The sequence below is a fragment of the Branchiostoma lanceolatum genome, chromosome 3 (assembly GCF_035083965.1).
Source record: "Branchiostoma lanceolatum isolate klBraLanc5 chromosome 3, klBraLanc5.hap2, whole genome shotgun sequence".
NCBI classification, from domain to species: domain Eukaryota; kingdom Metazoa; phylum Chordata; class Leptocardii; order Amphioxiformes; family Branchiostomatidae; genus Branchiostoma; species Branchiostoma lanceolatum.
Window position 1 is genome coordinate 22,250,814 of NC_089724.1, and position 14,508 is coordinate 22,265,321.

Sequence of the window (14,508 nt, forward strand, 5' to 3'; positions counted from 1 at the left end):
GCAAGACAGTAGTAAAATGATCATACATCGTTGCCATAATTTTCATTGTCTTTACAAAACAGTTCTTCTGTGATAATCTATGTTTCTTTTTGGGTTGTGCCCTTGTTAAGCCAGTTTAGCTTCAGTCAAGTTTTTCTTATTATTTGGCTACGAGCCAAGATCAGATATATTTCACCCTTTAAGCCTACAGCACTCGAATGGACTTGAGTGAAGTTTAGAGCACTACCTGTCATCCCACTGGTCTTGATGGATGGGGGAGAGAACTTTCTTCACAAAACAACCTCACCTAAGTTGTCGATAAAGATTCCCCCACCAAGCAATCAGCGCTAATCCCGCTATCTTCTCTGCACCACACATTGCACTGTCAGCTACATCATAAACTCACTTCAATTACACCAATTATCGATAAAACATTATGAACAGTTTTATGATGATGATGATGTGTCTATCACAAATTTTCAGTCTACTTATTATGAGTCCTTCCCATAAATGGGTTCCTTTCCATACTTAAGTGATGAATCAAAGATTTCAGACTGGATTTGCTGTATTATCTCCTCCAAGCACCTGACGCTATGTATGTTAAGAATGGCAGAAAGTGAAGCAGAGTCATCTTAAAGCTGTTGATCATGCAAGTATGACTCACTTGCTCTTAAATACTTATTACAATGACAGCAATTTGTGATATATCAAAGGAAACAATAATTCTATCCACATTTTGGAAGTTCATCATGCTTCACAAATATGTAGAAGTCACGAATGGTTGCTCATCTTTCTTTCAAGTTGTACATCATTCATTCTGAACATTAATTTTGACCTGTTCCATTTGTACATTGTCATTAAAAAGGAGGTACATTTGTACTTCTTCTTTTGTAAGTTATCATATATTCACCCGCAATATTGAATTAAATTTGCTGTTTGAATTGGGAAATTCCATATTTTGTTGCTATTTTCTTACGACAAAAAGCCCTTTTCTGGCACTCTTGTTTACGGCTATTACCGCATTAGTGTGTGAATCAATAAATCCTATGAAGTGCATATCATAAATCTATCTTAAGATGCAAATGAACCACCCTGGCAGACTCACAATCAAAAAAGATTTCTGAGCAGCATACAAAATCTAAATATCAAATAAATAACAAGAACAACAAATGCTACTTGTGATCAACTTCTTCATCTATGAACAGCTGTGCCATAGAATTCACATAAATCAAGTGGAATTAATTAGACACAGAAGACAATGAGCTCAAACGATGTGTTAATCTTCACTCGAGTGATTAATGTTGGAGATTTTAATTAAACGCAACTTGTAACAAGCTTTGTTCACAACCAACGTGCAGAGAAACATTCCACAAGTCACCACACTCGTTAACCATGAAATTTATAGTATTTCATACTGAAAATAGCAGTTTCTACCATTATATGTTTCTTCTGATTTATTGCAAACAGCAATAAACAGATTTTTTCACCAATTTGGAGCATTTTATTATACAATGATTTTTAAAATTGGAACTTGTCCCTTAACTTTTGTGAAATTCAAGTCAAGTTTTTTTTTTTAATAACTATTTTCAATACTTTTCGATTGTCTTTCAAGTTCCAAAAAAGAAAGGATCTGGTTGGTTGAAAATTAATCACACTGGAGATTAATCTAGTTTGGCTCTGCTTCATCTGTCCTGCTGTTATTGAACCCAACACCAACTAAATCAGCTTTCTTTGGCACCTTTATAAAGATGGATTAGATTTCTGCACCTTTGGAAAATGTCAAACTGTGGGGATGTTTAATTTTGCCTCTTACAGCTTTGACACCTTATGAAGTGTACTGATCATCCATTGAGGAGAAGACTTTAATACATGTAGGATACATGATAAAGTGGCAGAATGAATGAGGTACTGGAAGAGATTTGCCACATTATACTACCCACGCCTCTAGACTTTATCGTGCTGTGTGACAACAGATCACCTTCAACTTGGTCACAGCTCCCTTTTATTTCTTGTAGTAATCCAATTCATTTATTCATTGAAATATCATAAGAAGAATTACATCTTGGTCTCTACCAAGAAGGCTAAATTTTCTAATTTGTTTATTTGTGTGTTTGTGCAATAAACATATTTGGAAATTCAGGATTTTTGAACAATACCCACGGGAGTCAGATAGGCAGGGTTTGAGGTGTGACAACACTCACACAACAATCACATTGATCAAGTTGTTTGATATCATCAGCCCACATCATGTGCCTGTAAACCGGTGTATTACTCCAAAGGACTGTAATACCAGTTGATTTAATACTGATACAGAATCTGCTACAGATCAAGATCGTGAGGATTACTGTAACTGCACTTGACTGACATAGAAGGTACAGACTCTACTGAAGAGGTGCTTTAACAAGTGCCTTGTGGCACACAGGGGGCTGTATCGGCACCAGCACAGCTTCCCTGTTTACAACCATGACTAACACAGCTTGAATGCTTCCACCAAAATGCTAATCCTTGTTTTATATTCCTGCCATATATTAGATGCACACCTTGGCCTGGGTTTGTAAATATCTCCCAACTATGGGTGCTGCAAGCCACAAATCATGTATTTATGTCACCCAACTGATGTTACTAACAAATGGCACAAATAAAATAAATCCTTTACATAAATTTGCAGATGTGTGTCATAAACCAGCTCTCTTTGGTGACAGTTTTGTTACCCGTGGAAATTAGAAAGCATTTTTCAACACCACAGCACACCACATCACTCCCAAATGGTGAAAAGCATGTCATCATAGTGGCGATTTAGTGACAAGTAATCCCGCTTCTGGACCACACAGTAGGGGGCTCAAAAGTTGGAGGTTCAAAGGCCTGCTTATGTATGTTACTGGTGGGGGTAAAGTACAAGAAAAGGAATATTGTAAGCCATTGATCCTTCAGCTTCAAAGAACATACCATACTTCCTGAAAATAGAAGTAGCATGCCCAGCAACCAGATCAGCAGCTCATGTACTCACTTTCAAGTATAAATCTGGTGAATAACACAATACGATGGTTTGAAGTGTGTTTAATATTCGGAACCAAGAAGATAGATAGAATATGCATTCCAAGTTCAAAAGCAAGTCATAGATTACACTTTCAACATAAAAAGTTATATATACAGAGGGTGTGTAATGTGTCAAACAGCCATTGAAGATATAAGTCGCCTCACTTTTGAAATGACATGCATGTTGTACATCTCGAGATTTCTTAACATGGATTTATGGATGGCATCTGTGTGCTCATTAGTTTTTGATTTTTATCATAAGATGATGTAGAAAACAAAGATCCATTCCTCTCCAATGACGGTAAAAAAAAAACCATGCTGGCAAGCTGGCAACGTTCACCTTTAAGTTAGTTAGAGGCTTTCTGATCCCTTATCCAGGGATGGATGTGGGATGCTTTGCAGCTGGTCAAACTAGCTCCCTCTATCCAGCACTGTCCTGTGGCCTAAGCAGGGTCTTAACATGGGGTTTTGTGTCCATTAAGCTATATTGTCAGCTACATTCTGGTAACAAGAGAAGTTCATAGCAAGTAGATCTATAAGATCCTTTATCTATTTGTTGCATTTTCCCTAATGTTTTGTCAGTAATAATTGAAGCTATTTGGGGGGGAAAGATTAAACAGTTCATAAACCATGTTCTTTCTGTTCAATTGTTCATTCTTAAATTCTTGACGTCTTGTCTTTGATAGGACAATCTTATCAGGAAATCTGATCTGGGGCGACCATAAAATCAAGGTTGTGTCACCTGATAGACTCTGAGCATTGTGCAATACATGTATCAGCAATTATAATAGAACTAGACTTTACAAAGTTGAAAGTTGCACAAACAAAGTTACATTCTAAGACAAAAAAGCAGACCAAAATGATGAACTGCAAAACTTCGTTTTGAGGCTATTAAATCTGTATGCCAAAATGCTCTACAGGTACATCTATTTGCACCCACTGAGTGTTTTGTAGTTTGTTGTTGTTCTTGCAATATCAAGCCTGTATCAGTATATCACTTGGCTTTCATATCTACTTTTGTTGTCCCAGTGGAACGTACCAAATGGCATGGGATCTAATTTAAAGTGTAATAAACCAGCAACAACTGGTATAAATAGAGAATTATTGTGGATCATCTCAAAGGGGTCTCTTCTCACTTTTCTCACTCCTAATAGTTAATCCTTCTGATACTGTCAGATGAACTTTATGGCATTGTGACAGGATTTATAAATAAAGCATTTTTTTCATAATGTCAAGGGGAAGCATTTATTTGGTGGGTGCCTAATTATGCCTTGCAGTCCCATAAATAACCACCCTATCATATACAAAATGACAGAAGTCTTTTTATACTTGTCGTATTTTACCCAGAAATGGAAATAAAATTTCCATTAAAACAGTTTGCAGGTGTGTAAAGCTGACAGTATCAGCACTAAAATGTGCCTGCAAGCCAGGATTTTCTTGCTGCCACAAGGCAATGGCATTGAAGGAAGAAACTACCGGGGGTATCTTTACTGTCCAGGTGGCCAGCAGCAGCATCTTCTCCACTCAGGCAGAACTAATTCAATCTTGTGTTATTGTATTATTTTATGGGTTGTTTTCCAACTCTGCGTGCTTATCTGTGTCTTATGGTCTAGCAAAATGGCAAGAAAGTCAGCGTAGCAAAATAAGAAATACCAATTGAGATCCTTCCGTAGCCTGTAACTTACTAAGGTGCGCTACCCATCCTTCTTTTCTGTCCTTGTTACATAATATCAAATAAAGTAACGATCGTCTCTCCTCTCTTATACATCATTCATACATTACAGGGCTCAATACCATGTGTTTAGTGTAGGACAATTCACTTTTTAACTCATTTAGACCCCGTTCACTCATCTTTTTCAAGTATAATCGCGATTGTTCGATCCGATCGCGATTTAACACAAAGAAACTTTTGCGTTCACACTGCTTTTCGCCAAGTGGATTAAAGTACGCTGTGATCCGATCACGATTGAAGCACGATTGAGGCACGCTTATTATTTGAGGTCATAGGTTGAGGTCAACGGTTCGGCGTCGCTTGCTACAAAATGGCGGGAGTCCACCAACTTTTGGAGAATGTTTGGTAGCCGTGGAAGGGAAGGCAATCGGCGGGCTATGATCACGAGAAGGCGTGAACGACGAAGGCTTTTGTATATTAGCCTAGCTGTAATACAGGTAATGAACGCGGCAAGAGCTGTAGACACAGTCTGGGAGCGTGAACGAAGCGACGATTGGTGATTCCCACCGCCAGAACAAGCCGAAATACACGCCGATCGCGATGGAATAAATCGTAGTTGCGTTCACACTCAAAATTTGATACGATTGGATTGGATCCGATTGCGATTGATCCTCCCCAAACTACCTCTGGAGGTGGATCAGAAACAGTCGCGATCGGATCGATCCAATCGCCATCGGGAGCATTCACACTGAAAAAACCAATCACGATCGGATTGATTCAATCGCGATTATACTACAAAATTAGAGATAACTTCTAAAAAAACTATGTTTGACTCCAATTTCCTGTTTTTATTACCACAGCTTAGTATGTTGTTTCAGGAAAGAATGAAGGAAAACAACATTTGGTAAAAATGATATTCAAATGTAGGCGCATCAGATATTTAAGGGCATTAATGTACACCATTACAAAAACAGTCCTTCAATTTCACAAGAAAAGAAGTTTGGAGATCCCATCTTCTAATGGAATGTCTTTAAACTTCTTAATGTACTATATGATATACTGCAAGTAGCTGACCTTGAACCTATTTACTTTAAGAATGACACAACACCACATTTTGTCTTGAACCCCCTTGAGGCACGAGCACACAACTGTGTTATATGTTTCAAACTCTCCCAACTGACATCTTTACGATGCTGGCTGTTACCTGAGAAAAAATAGGAGAATCTGAGAACGAACCCTTAAGGGGTAGGCTTAATAGGAAATATCCCTCTGACAAATGTACCTGGAGAGAGAGTATCTTTATTGAGCAGCTTTCTTCAAACCTCCCTGGGAATGGTTGTAAAGAGAGGACAGTATTGCCCTGAGAATCATAAAATGGTAAACAAAACAACCCCCATTAAAATCTGTATTCATGTACAAATAACTTCAGTGTGATGAAAATACACATGAGGAAGGTTTCAGACTGCATGGTAGAATGTCTGTTGGAACTGTTGAACAGAACTGCATCTGTAGAAACACAGATCGTCATGTGAGCAGGCATACATGGAAGGAATCGCTTTGACCTAAGACTTAAAGCCCGTAAGATAGCATACTGATTATCCAATGGCTGACGTCTCTTAGAGACCTTAAGTCTAATGCGGCAGTGTAAGGAAAACAATTTGATGCATTTTGTAATTTGCCATTCACAAAATATTTGTTCATTTTCTAAGTGTCAAGCACAAAGCAAATGGCACACATCAAAATTTTCATTAGTTTGAACAAGACCTCACAATTACTCTTCATTTGAATTATATGTCAGCAGGAACATGATCATATGCACCCATCTGTTGAATTAAACAAGAATTCTGTTTGAAAAAAAATAATAAATAAAAAAACAGGTAAAAACCAACATGGGCACAGAGATGCAATCCACAAAGTGAATTTCTTTGGCTCTAAGCTGGTGTTTTAAAGGGATAAGACACCACATCATACATTCAAGGAAACCTAGGAAATATAAAGCCCTTTAAACTGCCGTCTTATATTTCAAAGTGCAGCCATAAACGGTACAAACTGGCGTTTCCTGTTGTCGTGTTCCTGTACTATGTGTAGGTGGCGTGGGAGGAGCGGTGGGCAACTTATCCTTCCTGCTGACATTTGTATAGGCCTAATAATATCACATCGGCCTTTATGCTCATTATACACCGGCTATGTGTTTAAGCAAAGGTGACCATATTAGGGAATACATAATCAAACTTCCTGTCCATGAAAGGGTGGCCCAGTTGTTCATCCTGCTGAGAGGGGAAATGTTTATATTGAGTTATGTGAAAAGTGAGTATGCCATGCTACTTTTGCATCACGATTTTGGGGCTTCAAATCCCGGGAAAACTGTGAGTTACGCACGGTAAGGTAGCAGTTCTGGTCCTTTGGATGTAGATCAATTGTTCTATGAGGAAGGCCACTTTCAAACACAGTTGCCAAGGACAGTTATAATGGCCACTACATATCTCATTATGCTTTGGGATGTCAGTTCTGAAACTGATAAATAGTGGACAAAAAAGTAACTCATTTTCAAATCCCACTTGATATAAGATGCCCCCTCCCCTATAAGGGGTTTTTATCAAGAGGCTCTTGATTAAACCACCTTGGTATACTGTCCTCCAGCCTTTGAAGGACAAATCCAGCATTCATTCCTCCACTACTGACCTATCAATGTGAGGATTCAATCAGACAAGTGAAGGCTAATCACCACTGCAGATATTAGTGCAGCCTCCCCACAACACAAACCTTTACAGAGTGGGTCATGGACCACACCTTTCCATCATACCACACCAACTTCAGGATAATCACTACCTCCCATGCAGGGAAGGCCTTTCAGTGCAGAGAATGGGAGGTCTTTTAACCCCAATCCAATGGAGATAACTAGTACCTTTTAGGCAATAACATCACAGAGGGATGCCCGACAGGTTCTAACCTCCACAAAGGTTGGAAATGAAGGCTAACATTTTCTTCAGCAAAAATGCACTGAGGGAGAAAAGTATAGGGTACAGCACCACTACCTGTTGAGGCACAGATCCTATAGGGAAATTTAGGGGAAATATTTGAGGCAACTGAAAATGGGAAATGTAATATTAGCTGAAGTGAAAGTTGAGAGTTAGATGAGAACTCTGAAAGGCATCTTTTGGTATGTTGAGCAAAGTAGCTTATCAGGGTCACCAATCATGCAGAATTAGAGATAAACCTTTCCACTTGTGAACATTAGAAGATATTGATTCAAACTAAAAACTTTTTGCAGTGAAAATGCAGCAAGGGCATGAAATTGTGATGAACAAATCAGTTGTAAAGGCTAAAAAAGTATTGAGCTAGACTACCATGAGGAAAAAACTGGAAAAGGGAGAAATGGTTAGAATCTGATGAGGAGAGTTAGCTGGTTAAGCATAATGCATTTTGAGTGACCATATACTGCGCTTCACAAAATCTGGAAGTGGTTCTTGATATAAGTAAGACTGCTACAGGGATGAATATATAGCATGTTTCTGGGTTGGTGAATGCAAAACTGGTAAATCCCAACATAAGCAGAACAGAACAACCAAAAATGATAGAACTTCCAGCAGAAAAGCACACCAATCCAACATGCAGTGGTCCTGTGATTAACACCACAGTTTCTGGGTGTCGAACAGTCAGTCTTAAAACCAGATGGCATATCCTGCAGTCCTTTGAAGGTGACTTTGCAAGGTACAGGCTTCCTGTTTGAGGATGAGTCACACAGAAAGCACATTGAAGAACCTGCCATGCTTCTCAGAAGGAGTCAGGATACGCTTTGACGTCCAAAACCTATCATCCCTCAACAGAGCCTGTATTGAACACCTCTACAGGGCTCAAAACACTGGGTGCATGTGCACTATTGTGCACCCCAAATTGGAGCTGTGCACCTAATTTTTAACTGTGGGTGCACCAGTGCACCTAGATATTTCTGCAGGCTATAGTGTAGAGATACAGAATATTATTGAAATTTAAATACCTGAAAAAGCAATATAACTTTCCTAGTGCTCTCTTTGATGTACAATGTATTACTTGTTGAAAATTAGCTGAAGTTAGCTATGGAATTTCAGATCAGAGTTGTTAAGACGGGCAGTACGGTTTGTAAATGCAGTTTTGCTGACATTCCATTTTATTTCATGGTGTGCACCCAAGATTCTTTCGGGTCACCTAATCTTTTAGGTTAGGTACACCAGTGCAAAAAATGAATTTCTAGCCCTGCCTCTAAGAGCAGAATCAGTATATCATGACATGTAAATGGAGATATTCAGAGACTCTAAAATGTGAGGGACACTCTCGCCAAGTGGGTCATGTCAGTAGCTAGCCTTGGTGCTGAAGTTGTTGAGGTTGAAACAACAATACTTTCTCAAACCACTTTTGAATCACCTTTTCAATATATTTTGATGGATTTCTCCGGACAACAGACTTGTTACCATCTTGCAAGAATTGCTACTTTCATTTTAAAGAAAAATCAAGATTTGAACAACAATCAAAAATGTATTCAAGACTTGTGGTCCCATCTCGTCACAGCTGGAGCGAGGCCTGACTATGCATGCCTAAGTAGGGAAGAGTCAGACCATCTGTATTTTATCTGTATGGGTAGAACATTGACATTAACTGTTCTGCACTTTCCACAAGCTTTCCTGTCATCCCATGTAATCCTTCTTTGACATATGGAGAGACACCACAATCTTCAACACTCAGAAGGGAATTTATCACCAATTTAGGGTAAAGATGGCCATGATGCTTTGTTGAGGACACCATCAAAGCTGTAAATGTCACCATCCATAATGGCCCCTTAAAACTGGGAATAGGGCGTATCTAATCTATTCCTCGTCATTTGAACATTATGAACATTGCAGAGGCCTGTTCCATCTGAACGGCTTGGGTGTGGTTAAAGTGACAGATGATATCTCTCATCCTTCACATATAAACATCAAAATGAATGTTTAGAAAATGAATAACCTACATGCCTTGATTTATAACGCTTCATATTTTTTATCACTTAATTGCTATAAACTGCAGTTTACAGGCAAGTTGATTGTCTAGGGTGAAACTGTCCTAGTCCTGGTGATTAATGAAAAATATAGCTACAATTGCTCAGTCAGTGATAAAAAAGCATGAAACTTGGCATTCCGGCCGGCTGGATTCTGTCCAGACAGATTCTGACTTGACTAAAAATAGACCTCATAGGTAAAATATGCATAATTTTTAAAAGTACTTTTTGCATTTTCTGTTCACAGGTCTACCAACTAGACTTGAATGATGTGTTGTATATCTTTTAAAGGCTCAAACATGATTTTGATACAAGAAGTAATGTCCGATACAGTTAGAAGACATGATCTTTAGTGTATCATTGTAATTTGTTTTTAGGTACAAATAGCAAGCACTGGCATCCTAAGGTATTGGTTGCTAAGGAAGACAAGTTGCCTAGCAACAGTTGCTATGTAAAGGACAGTTTGTTATGCCTCCACCCCTGAAACAGTTTCTAATGTTGTATACAACATTTGTGCCAAGTTTAATGGTTTTATCATAATCTGAGCAATTTTTGCACCCATCGCCTGGACTATACTGCCTTGAAGTGTACAAGGTTTTCTTCTAATTTCATTCTTCCAGGAAGAAAAACAGAAGACTATGGACAACAACTGATGTTTTTGATACATTGTAGAATACGACTAGCTTCTCCTCCACAATTTGCCTTTCGGCATTCATAGAAATTTGTGCTGTACAGTGTACACACTCCATCCAGCTTTCCAAGTGGAAGAACTGAAAGAAAAATAGGCCCTTTCAGAGCTGAACGTGCAACAGACAAGGCCATAACTGGCTTTACAGCCCCAACAGATCTAATCAACCATTACTCCCACTTCACGGGCATCCAAGGAAGGCATCATGCTTCACTTAATGCCAGGATCAATGGCAATGAAGCGGCACCTGGACTTTTCAATTGATATGTAACCATGCAAGTGCATTCAATCCATAAAGACATTCCAGGCTGGCTGCGGCTGTGGAATTACATCAAGCAAAGCATAAGACTATGAAGATGTTTTGTACAGCACTTATGAACACTTACATAGGCAACATCAATTCATTTTTATGGTTTGAGGCATTTTGTTTTGAACATAAATGGGAAAACCCAAGCATTGCTCTATGAATGCAACATTTCTATATACTGCAGTATTGAAGCTTCTCACATACTCAAGTGCATGTCAAGTGCCTCAAGGACTTTGTGCCATGCACATCCAATTTTCACCTCCTTACATACTTTCAACTGGCTTTCACAGTTCCCTGGCCCAATTCACTTGCAAAAAAAGATAATGCTGCACTTCTTTTCATAAAGTTCAGCAGAAAAAGAGCGTCATGCCCCCTCTGGCTACATGAACCAATTAACAAGATTATCTCGCGTATGTTGCTGAAGCCCGGAGAGAAGTTTCCCTTCTGAGCGGAAATGGATGAGGCTGTAAAGCTGAGATTGGGAATGCAGCAATATGCCTCCCGGGTGAAATTTGATTATCATGGCTTTATAAAAATGTAAGTGTGGTGAATAGAGAATGTGGCATAAGGGAGTGGTTGGGCATCAATGCCAGGTTCCATTAGAGGTTTCTACATGGCAGCATCAAGGTAATATTCTGTTCATAGGTTTTTCTGTTTACAGACTTTTCCAGTGGAAGGGAAGTTTCATGTATGAATCTGAAAAATTAACCTTGTAACATGGAGATAGTGAAAAAAATTACTGCAAACAGAAAAAAGGATGAAAGGAAATTTGTACAAGCTTCTGACTGAAAAAAAAGAAAAAACTTTACAAAAAACCCAACTTTTCAAACATAAAATGCACACTATTGAGTCACTCCTTTGCTATTTTGCAGGGAGACTACTAGTGGTGATGACTCCATGATGAAGTACAAGATTGACACTACTATTCCTAAGGTCCACTTCTGTAATTGACAGAGCATGGCCCACGGTGATAATATGATCCCTCAGTTCCAACAGTGGGCAGCCACAAGAAAATTACAAGCCATGGAATTGGGAATTGTGGCTATCATCGGTGTGGCTAGCAATCTTCAACAGAAACCCAAGATACTGGAAAAAGTTGCATACTTGCATTCCTTTGCATGTCATTAGGATCCTTAATCATTTGGGGGCATTTCCTCTAATCTCAAAAACTGTCATCTGATTTTCTTGCAACAATCACTAGGAAAATGCCCTAATTCTTGCCAGCTACAACTGGACTGAGATACAGTACTTTTTTATGACACTGTTAAACTGCCAAGTTACCCAGCATAATCCTACCCACCCTCTCATAAAGTTTCCTCTCTACATGTATCATGATTTGGGCCTAACAAATTCAATCACAGGTTTATTGATTTTTTCTCCATTTTTTGGCAAACAAATAGAAATGTGATCCACAAGCTAAGCTTTTTTAGTAAGAATGTTTTTTTGTAATTAGTTTCCATCAACTTCCTGACTTGACTTTCTTAGGATCCACGATTAGCTTCCATTTTCTTTTAAAGTTTGAAAATGCCTATATTCCCACAATACAGCCTGAAACATTACCACCTGGCACAACACAACATGCTGTGTCAGGATGTGATTAATCAGAGCAATCAAAAACACCAGCGTATACCCTTCTTCTGTTTGTGAAAATGCGGAGCTTGAGGATTCCCCAAAGGACACGTCTCCTAAAACCAACAGCGCAAGGTTCCTTCAATGCAACTGCAGCCCCTACATCAGGGCTCAACATCACTAGGCTGGGATTCAAACTCCACCCCAGAAGTGGAATTGCTGTTGCTAGACCACTATATGCTGCTGCCTAGATCCCTGACAGTTTAAGCACCATGCAATCAATGATAGTTACAGCTGTGATTGTACCCACGGCATTAAAATCACCTGCAATAACACTCTACATAAAAATAGCTAGATGAAGAATTAAGACCGGGTAGGCTAAATTCTGTCTACAACCAGATTTAGATTTACCAAACTTCATGCCAAAGGGTTTTGCAGACAAGACCATGGGGTCACTTAATGTTTCTTTTATATTGAAAATCTACAAAATGACTGTGAGCTTTATGACATGTCCGGTGGTCCGTAGGATGAGAAAACTAGAGAATACTAGAGAATACAAAGTACTATATTATCATACAAGAATTTGTGTAATTAAAACTGAACAAGAAAGATAAATGGGCAAGAAGTCTAGTTCAGATAGTATGGATTTTCAACACTTGCATTTTGTATTAATCAATTCTTACCAAGTAAACATGGATGTTCTTGTGAAACTGTGACAACAGTTTTTAATAGATGAAGAGGAAAATAGATCCAAGTCATTTAAAGGGGGGTAAGTGTTTTTGAATGAATGAATGGAGACCTATATTGTACTTTTTGCCACACTGGGCTAAGTGCAGGCAATGTAGCTTAGCCATAGAATAGGTTTGATAATAAATGTTTTCATAAGAAATTTGCTTCAACGAAAGTTTGTGTACAGTAGAGCATCTGGGTGCTGAGCATGGAGCAATAGCTTTCTATCAAAGAAAGGTGAGAAAAGCACCTGACATTTCAGAATGGAATACCTGAGTCCTCAGTAGTACATGTGACCTTTAAGAATGAGATCTCTACAGGTCGTCATGGAACATTTGAAGGTTGCATTACCAGTTGTCTTTGTGCAGCTTAATCCTGAGGGTTTGTACTTTGGCTTGATCAAAGGCTTAGGCTGCCTGCTAACATGAAAGAAATTTTGTAATAATAGGTGTCAATTAAAGAGAATGTATTCAGCTCATTTGTCCTTGTCTTAAATCACTTCGACAGCAGTTACATCAGATTTATCAACTTGCAAGACTAGTGTTGTTACTGTAGTGTTATCAATACCATGCTATTGAGCATGTGGTTCAGACTCAAATATCTGGACCATTTCTGCCTGGGATGAACTTTGCTTTGACTATCTCCTAATGTAACCCACACAACCGATGGGACAACAGACAGACAACTGAGTTACGAGAACTCGTATAACTTTTACAAGACGCAACCTCTCCGTTATTTCTCTAGAGGAAATACCGATGTGAAAGAAGTTTCATCGATATGCCCACCTTGATATAGATGTAATGCTTTCTCTATAATGAAACATTTGGCAGATTTGCAAGTTTACTACTAAAGGGAGCCATGGGCAAAACAAAACTGCCACAAACATTCATGATGTGCCTGTAAAAAGTTACTTTACGGCACTCATAAATAGTGGTTGTTTGCTCGTAATTGCATAATGTATCCCCGGAAAGCCTGTAAAAGTATTTATGGACAGGAAATTGAGAGTGTTTTCAGGACGCATGGTTCGACATTGAGGAAAAACAACTTAAAGGTAGCCGTGTCGTAGTGGAGGGACAGATTTTAACTGGAAATGAAGAGTTCCTCAACATCTTCATGAAGTGCAGATAGAGGCAATATGGGTCAAACCAATAATGACCAAAGAGGAATTATATGAAGCAGGTCTGCAGGTTCTTAATGTCTGCTGGAATGAAGGACTGTGTGTAATGTTTTGTTTTGGGGATTGATGATATAATGGTTGCCAAAATAAATCATGGATTTCAGGTCAGGAAAAGTGTGAATTTTCCATTATACATTTAGTTTATATCAAACTGCATATGAAACAAGCAAAAGACATTAGCCTTTTTACCATTGCATGAGAAAATTATTGAAATTAATTTTTGAAATATAAATTTGGTGTTTCCTGATGAAGACTATTCACAAAGTCCCACTCAAGAAAATGTGCACAGTTGGCTGTTTTTCCATGAATATCGAAAAGACATTTCTTCTAATGACAAGAA